This window comes from Episyrphus balteatus, chromosome 1, assembly GCF_945859705.1.
Source record: "Episyrphus balteatus chromosome 1, idEpiBalt1.1, whole genome shotgun sequence".
NCBI classification, from domain to species: Eukaryota; Metazoa; Arthropoda; class Insecta; order Diptera; family Syrphidae; genus Episyrphus; species Episyrphus balteatus.
In genome coordinates this window covers 167414483-167423525 of record NC_079134.1, presented here as the reverse complement: position 1 = coordinate 167423525, position 9043 = coordinate 167414483, and the positions used below count along the sequence as shown (strand labels likewise).

Below are 9043 nucleotides of genomic sequence, written 5' to 3'. Positions count from 1 at the left end.
TAATAATTTATGAAAACTCAGCGGAAATGGGCGGTTGCCACGCCCCCTGGCTGAAATTCTCAAGTTTTAAATTTTTTCCTTTGTATGAACTACCAGCTCTACTATTCTACCAAATTTCAAGATTCTACGACAATCAGAAGTGCTCTATAATAATTTATGAAAATTCAGCGGAAATGGGCGGTTGCCACGCCCCCTGGCTGAAATTCTCAAATTTTAAATTTTTTCCTTTGTATAACTTACCAGTTCTACCATTCTACCAAATTTCAAGATTCTACGACAATCAGAAGTGCTCTATAATAATTTATGAAAATTCAACGGAAATGGGCGGTTGCCACGCCCCCTGGCTGAAATTCCCAAGTTTTAAATTTTTTCCTTTGTATTAACTACCAGCTCTACTATTCTACCAAATTTCAAGATTCTACGATAATCAGAAGTGCTCTATAATATATGATGAAAATTCAGCGGAAATGGGCGGATGCCACGCCCCCTGAATTGAAAATCTCAAATTTTCGATTTTTTCCTTTGTATACACCACAAGTCCTATCACCGTGTAAAATTTCAAGTTTCTACGATATCGGGAAGTTCTCCATAATTTTGATGATCTGTCAGTGAGTCAGTGAGTCAGTGAGTCAGTGAGTCAGTGAGTCAGTTACGGTTTTTGCGATTTTTGAAGCCCTATATCTCAGAAACTACTCATCGTAGGAGGCTGAAATTTTGTGAGGAGTTTGGTTTTTACGAGCTCAACAAATGTAGTGAGTTTGAAATTTCTAGCATCTTTGGTGTGGAAGTTAGAGGGGGGTCGAAAATGGCCTGAGTTGTTTCCTGTAAATAAGGGTGTAGTGCCAAAGTTGCTAGAGAACTTGGCTGGGCACTACCGTGCCCCTTGATACCTCGAAAACGATATATGGGAGATATGCTTTAAAAGGTAGATATTAAAAAAATACAAAAAATGGGTCTAGAGAATTACGCAAAAATCATCTGTACCAAGTTTCAAGCAAATCCATCCATCCGTTCATGGCCTTAGATCGATATATATAAAAATATATGCGTTTGCTAACACCATTGAATAATTATTCAATGTTAACACTAACACCGTTTTTTTTCTATAAGTGCATTTTAATAAAAAATAAATTGCACGACTGGGGTCGCACGTACTTGCTCTTATGCTTAAAGTAACTATAATGTTAAAGCTTTTTATTCAAGAAATTTAAAATTCGATATTTTGAAGAAATTTCATAAGTAGTATAAAAAAATTAAATCAGTTTTTATAATTATTAAAACTCCGTTTTAAAATATCTTAAAAAAAAAAACAAATATGCCATTTTATTTCTCGTATAAAAAGGTATTTTCAGAAAAAAAATTTTGAAAATTGTAGGAGCCGTTTTTTAAAAAAATAATTTTTTAGATATAAAATTTTTTTAACATTTTTCAAAAAAAAAAGTTGGTATGCCATTTTGAAGAAATAATTAATTTACACATAAAAACTAAATTTCAAAATTTTTCATTGATCCGTTTTCAAAAAATTGATTTTTCAAAAAAAAATTTTGAAATATTTTTAAAAAAACCAAAAATGCGTTTTTTGAAAATTTTCTAAAATTTTAATATTATCTTTACTTACACACTTTTGTATAAAAATTTTCATTTAAATCGGGTTAATTTTGTACGAGATATTCAGAAACGAAAACAACCGTTCTATGAGAGGTACCGTTAATAACGGTACAAAAAATATTTTTTTTATTTAAAAAGTTGACCCTTATGTGTAGTATTACACACAAAAATTTTAATCAAAATCGTTAGAGCCGTTTTTGAAAAAAATTAACTTTTCTATTTCCGTTATATGGCAAGTACCGTTAGTTTTGGTCATAAAAAAAAATTTCAATTTCCCCTCTAGGGAATCGCCAAAAACTGCTAACTACCAAGTTTGAAGAAAATCATTTCACTCGTTTAGGCTGCAGCTCCAGATAGAGACAGACGGACAGACAGACAGACAGACAGACAGACAGACAGACAGACAGAATTGCCGGACCCACTTTTTTGGCATTTTCCATCATCGTAATGTCATGTAAAATTGTTATCTCGAGTTCGATTTTTTTTACGAATCCTAAACTTGCCCTATAGTACCTATATCGCAAGTAAAAAATTAAGATGCGTACACCTACATGCATTTACGGATCTTAAGTTCATTTAAGCTGTTGTTTTATTAATCACCAAAAAATTATCAATTTTCGGAAAAAAAGTCAATACCAAATGCCTTTGTTTAAGTTTAAAAAAAAAATTAAAAATGCACTTTCATAACAAAAATGTACCCTGCAAAGTGTACAACCCTAACAAATAATCTCCATATTATGACATAAAAAGTTGAAATTTCATAGAAATATTTACACACCCTCAAGAGCAAGTAAAAATAATGAAAGTTAACTTAATGCAATCAACGAAAATTCTTCTTTAATTTGTTTTGTAAGCTTTTTTCTATTATGTTATTAGGCCAGTCATTATGTCGGAAAAAACGGCTTAGAAATGCAAAATGACCGAGAAAGCTAAGTTTTGGATATGTTGTAGAGGATGCTTAAAAAAGCTTAACTTGAAGTTTTCGACCAAGATTTCCTATGAGCTTTTTCCGCCATTTTGAAAAAAAGGATAAAATTGGTTTTTTGACAATAACTCGGCTATCTGACGAGATGCGAAAATTTTACAAGAAGCTTTTTTGTTACTTTTAACGAGTTCTACAATTCATGCATACACATTTTTTGTGTATCATGAACCGTTTTCGAGATATCGATTAAAAAAGTCAAAAATTTAGGACATGCAATTTGTTTTTTGACATAATCTATTTTTGGGTGATGAATATCGAAAAAATTATTAACATTAAATTTGTAGCCCACATTCAGACCTACTATGTCGTATTTTTATATTTTTTTTTGGACAAAAATTACGACTTCCAGCCGGCCGCAAAGTCGTTTAGGCCGCGCCCACCGCCAAGCAAGCCGCCCGTTCGGTTGAAAAAAAACAATCATTCATGTTTTTTTTTAATGTTTATATTATTATATCAGTAACACATACATACAAATGTATGTATTTATTTAATAAATAATGAGAAGAAGATGGTAATGGTTTTTTTGTAACCGCAATTTTATTAACCAAAATTTTGTAAATACAGTATACCGGCTTTTTGTGCATTTTGTAATTTGCTTCAATCTCAATATTATTTAGTTCATCAAAATTGCAATTAGATCAGTGCCAATAATTTTTGAAAATAAAAAAATTATTAGCAGCATTTAGGATAAATGGTATATGAAAGCGGAAAAATAAATTGCCCACAAACTAATTGGTGGAAAGGGGGCGGGTGAATGCCTTGTTCGATTTCACTAGTCAATAAGTTTTTTTTTTATAGAAATCAAAGTATACATCACAAAAATAGTGTTTTGAACGTTCAAAATTCAATATCTCAACAACTTTGCACGTTAGAGCTATTCTAATGCTAGATTGAATTTAAGAAGGTCAAAGGCCATTAGAAATGTATAATTTGGTTTCTATGGAAAATTATTTCTCGCCAATATTATGTTTTTTTTTTTCAATTTTTCTCAATATTTTCTAAATCAAAAGTATATTTTTTCCATACAATCTTAAATAAAAGGTTTTAATATAAGTAACTACATTCCAAGCTTTTCAAAAATCAAAAACTTTTTGGATTGACAAATAGGCTATTTTATCAAATTAAATTCGTCAAAAATCAAAAAATTAACTTTTTGCTCAAAAAACATTTAAAATACATAGAAAACATAACAAAGTAATTTTTAACCAAGATTTGTTAAAATCAAACCATTTTGGTAAAAGATAAAAATAAAAAATCGTATTTTTTGCATTTTTTCAATATTTTTGAGATTATATAAATAAAATGGTTTTAGTAAAAGTTATGACACTTTTATTACCCACAACGTTTGCATTTAACTTTTGTTGATAGGAGGTCTACTTTTGACAGAAATCGTAAAAAACCAAGATTTTCGACACCAACACTTTTTCGCCCACCCACCCTTTTCCACCAATTAGTTTGTGGGCAATTTATTTTTCCGCTTTCATATACCAGTTATCCTAAATTTTCCAACCACCCATATGCTGCTAATAATTTTTTTATTTTCAAAAATTATTGGCACTGATCTAATTACAATTTTGATGAACTAAATAATGTAGAGATTGAAGCAAATTACAAAATGCACAATCAACGCAAAAAGCCGGTATACTGTATTTACAAAATTTGGGTTAATAAAATAGAGGTTACAAAAAAACCATTACCATCTTCTTCTCATTATTTATTAAATAAATACATACATTTGTATGTATGTGTTACTGATATAATAATATAAACATTAAAAAAAAACATGAATGATTGTTTTTTTACAACCGAACGGGCGGCTTGCTTGGCGGTGGGCGCGGCCTAAACGACTTTGCGGCCGGCTGGAAGTCGTAATTTTTGTCCAAAAAAAAATATAAAAATACGACATAGTAGGTCTGAATGTGGGCTACAAATTTAATGTTAATAATTTTTTCGATATTCATCACCCAAAAATAGATTATGTCAAAAAACAAATTGCATGTCCTAAATTTTTGACTTTTTTAATCGATATCTCGAAAACGGTTCATGATACACAAAAAATGTGTATGCATGAATTGTAGAACTCGTTAAAAGCTACAAAAAAGCTTCTTGTAAAATTTTTGCATCTCGTCAGATAGCCGAGTTATTGTCAAAAAACCAATTTTATCCTTTTTTTCAAAATGGCGGAAAAAGCTCATAGGAAATCTTGGTCGAAAACTTCAAGTTAAGCTTTTTTAAGCATCCTCTACAACATATCCAAAATTTAGCTTTCTCGGTCATTTTGCATTTCCAAATGTATATAATGACTGGCCTATATATCAAGTAAGCAAGGGAGGATTCACTACAGATTTTTTAAACTTAATAAGCTTTAAATCTACAAGAACAAGCAAAGCATCCAAGTTTATTATTTATTGATTGATATAGATTAAAACAAAAAAAACCGTCATATGACGACATCCCTTGCGGGGATCGAACCCGCGACCTTTGGATTAGAAGTCCAACGCGCTATCCTCTGCGCCAAAGGGACAGGTGATGAACGGGGGACCATTTACATATATAGCACCAATTCACTTAAATCGAACAGAACTTTATTATAATTCTGGAATAAAATCAACTAATTTTTGAGTCATAAACTATTTTTAAATTAAGAACAATTATTTTACACAGTAGAAAATTTGCTATTTTTATTATTATCATTTATATCTTTCTCCCTAGAACTAAAGTATACTTTTCTAATGGACTTTAGTGTGCTGATTTTGAATCCGAACTCAAAAAATTTCGGTCAGCTCTGGTTTTTGAGATATAGTAGTTTTTATGAGATTTTCTAAGAAAAAAAAACTTGATTTTGTGATACTTTATTGCGAATATCTTAAAATCCTGACGTGATAGAATTTCTTTGACTTCGGATTCTAACTCAGCACATAAAAAACTAGGTATAAGAAAAGTTTACTTTTGTTTCTAGGAGAAACAAATCTGAAGCTTTACAAGGCAATTTATCGAATGGTTTATTACAAATAAGATATTTCTTAATAGAAAAATTGTATATAAAATTACATAACACGTACACATTTTTTTTGTATGTATTTTATTATGGTTTTCTTTACATATTTGACGTTTTAAGTATAAAGGGCATTGATATCTTACATTTTCCTTAATTAAGGGGGGAAATCCCTCTGGACGACGGATTTTTTAAGAATTTTTTTCGGAAAATTGAAAGCATTAATTAAAATTTGGAAAAATACATGATATTGTTAACATCATGAAGTCTTAACACAATTTTGTTGAAGTAATAAAAAAACATAATGGCGGCTCTAAAACCGTTTAAAGTTGATGCCTCGCATTTGCGCCGTGCAATGCCCAGGTCCAGTAAATAATTTATAATCAAAAGAGAAATTTTTTTCCATTAAAATATATTAATACGCATTGCATGAACCTAAATTTAGCAAAAAAAAGTGTAAAATAAAAATTAGAGACCAAAAAAACTAAAAAACACAATGTTTTTTTATAAACAAATTGTTAAAAAAAATATTTGTTGTGAAAATTATATTGAACTTTTAGGTTCATGCAATGACCAATGAGTTAACGAGTAATTTGCTTTTTATTTCAAGTCGATAGCTTCATTAGTTTTTGAGTTACGTTGCACGGCGCGGAAAAAACAAGTTTCGAGAAAAATTCGTTTAAAGTTTTCATTTTTGTACTGTGGTATGCTCGGAACGCATGGGTTTCAGGACTACCTGGGAACTTTTGAGGCTTCATTTAAGGCTAAGACCACTAAAACAGTTTTTTCGGTTGATACATTATTTTTTAGGTAAAAAATTGATAATGCAAAAATAAAAAAATTCCAGAGGGTTTTCCCCCCTTAAGGTGCTTTTGTTCATGTTGGATTTACTAAAAAGTGAAGGATTTCAAAATGTCTGCTTTTTTGTCAATCAGTATTTTAAAAAATGAGTAAACATTATAGAGATGAGCTAAGTCGTGATTTTTCAATCACAGGTATACCTGTGACTGTGATTTTGAAATCACGGTGATTGTAACCTGTGATTTTTAACTGTGATTTCCATTTTTTTTTTTTTTTATGAAAATCCAAAAAAAAAAATTACACGTAGCATTTTAAAAGTTTGTATTTTCTAATATACACGTTCTTTTTCACGTATAGGAAGTACTAATGAAGCTCAAATACGAGTGTATTTGAAACAATGAAGCTGATTTTACGAGGAAAACTCCTGGTTTAAGCAAACAGATCCGCAATTTACCAAAGCCATCCGTGATTATACTGGGGAAAAAATTATTTTGTCTAAGCGACTCTTGATTTTACGGGAGAAGTCCATTTCTTAATTTAATTTTAATGAACGTGCGTGAATTCCGGTAAAAACAATTCACGTTTACACAAGAACTGTTTAAACGTTGTTTTGTGAAAAATCACAGGTTTAAAAAATATGGAAAGCAAATGCGTGAATTCAGGTCAAAACCAGTTCTCTTTTAATAAAGAACTGTTAAAAAGTTGTTTTGGGAAAAATCACAGGTTAAAAAAATTCCAAAGCAATTCACGTTTAAAAAAGAACTGTTGCAAAAGCTGTTTTGAAAAATCACAGGTTATAATTCGAATTTCCAATGCACTTGTGTAACGTGAATTATTTTACGCGGAATTCACGAAAACGCATTGAAAATGACTTCTGACCTGTGATTTTGGAAAAAATAACTTTTTACAACAGTTCTAGTATAAAAGGGAATTGTTTTGAACCCGCAAATCAACTCAAATTTACTTTTGACAAAAAATTTTGCCTCACTTCTAGTGTAAAGTGTAAACTTCAAACATAGAGATTTTTTTATGATTGATCTATGTGAGAGAAATCACGCCATATCTTAAACAAACTTGTCGATAATGACATTTAGGGTAAATGCTCTATTTGTGCGAAGTGCGAACTTTAAAGTGAATATCCAATTCACGGTTAAGGTAATCACAGGTTATTTGAAGACTGTTCACAGATAGTGATTGTGATTTGTCAATCACAGGTTAAAAATCACAGGTCGTGATTTTTTGCTCATCTCTAAACATTAATGTAATTAGTGTCAATCGATAGGTCATACTATGAAGAATAAGTCGTCTAAATTTGTGCTCAATGCGACGAATAGTTTTAATTTTATACAAGTTCAAATGAATCTAAAAGGGTGATTTTTTAGAAACTACCCACATTTTTCAAAAATCATTTTTACAAAAATGGTACCTGATAGAATTTTTCTGAAACCAGACTTAGATTCAGGAAAGTCTAATCTTTCATAATATCAAAAAATTATTTGAAATAGAAAAAAAAGTTAAATTTTGCAGACCAGAGTTATCAGCCCTATCGTGAGTTTCAAGTGAACAAAATTCCACCCGTAAAAATTGAGTTTCAAATTTCAATTTTCCCCTATTGTGAGTTACGGCCGAAAAGTTGTTCAGGTTCAGAAAATTCCCCTTAATTTTTTAACCTATTTTTTTTTTTACTTTTTTTCAGGTAGTATTTAAGGTATAGTCGACAGCTCTTTTCTCACTTAAATTTTTGTGGTGAACAGGAAACTAGTTTAGATACGAAAATGTAAATTCCCTTCGCGTTAAACTCACGATAGTTTTCAAATACCTTGCGGAAAAAATTCCACGTGAAACTCAGGATAGGGCTATATATGGGTATTTTCATTGTAAGGGCTGTGACACATTTACTATTAGGAGCTTTAACACTAGCGCAAAATTTTAAACGATTTAGTAAATTGTTAAAGCCATTTAGTAAGTTACTAGAAGTTTAAAATCCGTATACTTTTAGGTAACTTACTATTTACTTAGATAACACTGGTTAACAAAATTGAACTTTTTTTTTGTTGTTGCCGGAACAAAAAATACTTTTCTGAAGGTTTTGAAGGTGTGCTTAACTCGAATCCGAAGTCAGAAAAAATTAATCAGCTCCAGTTTTTGAAATATTACCGTTAGAAAATGCAGTACTTCGGGTCTTATTCTTTTATATAAGGTATATTATTTGTGCATATTTAGTAACGGTTTTTATAAGAACTATTTTCCACCTTTTTAAATCTATTTAAATCTTTTCGATATCTTTTTTACTTCCCGAGATATCCTCAGTTGTTTGCATATTTCATAAATTTTATAACGTGATTATCTCCTTTATGATATATGAAGCCAAAGCCACTTTCTTCATTTTAAGATTAAGATATCGGAAAGATTAAAAAAGTTCATGAAAGAGGAAAATAGTTTTTTTAGAAACCGTTACTAAATATCTTCTAACAATTTTAATTATATTAAAGAATAAGGTCCGAAGTGGTCAAAAAACGTTTTTTTGCATTTTCTAATGGTAATATTTAAAAAAAAAACGGGAGCTGATCAATTTTTTCTAACTTTGGATTCGAATTCAGCACACCGAAAACCTTCAGATAAGTATATTTTTAATTCGACAACAGAACGCTTGT

The 9043-nt window shown here is 30.3% G+C and overlaps 1 non-coding gene across 1 annotated transcript; it reads right to left on the bottom strand.

Annotated features, from left to right (window-relative positions):
• Positions 1–5044: 5044 nt before the first annotated feature.
• Positions 5045–5117, bottom strand: Trnar-ucu (transfer RNA arginine (anticodon UCU)). The gene has a single exon. It is a non-coding gene; the product is annotated as a tRNA-Arg (tRNA).
• Positions 5118–9043: the final 3926 nt, after the last annotated feature.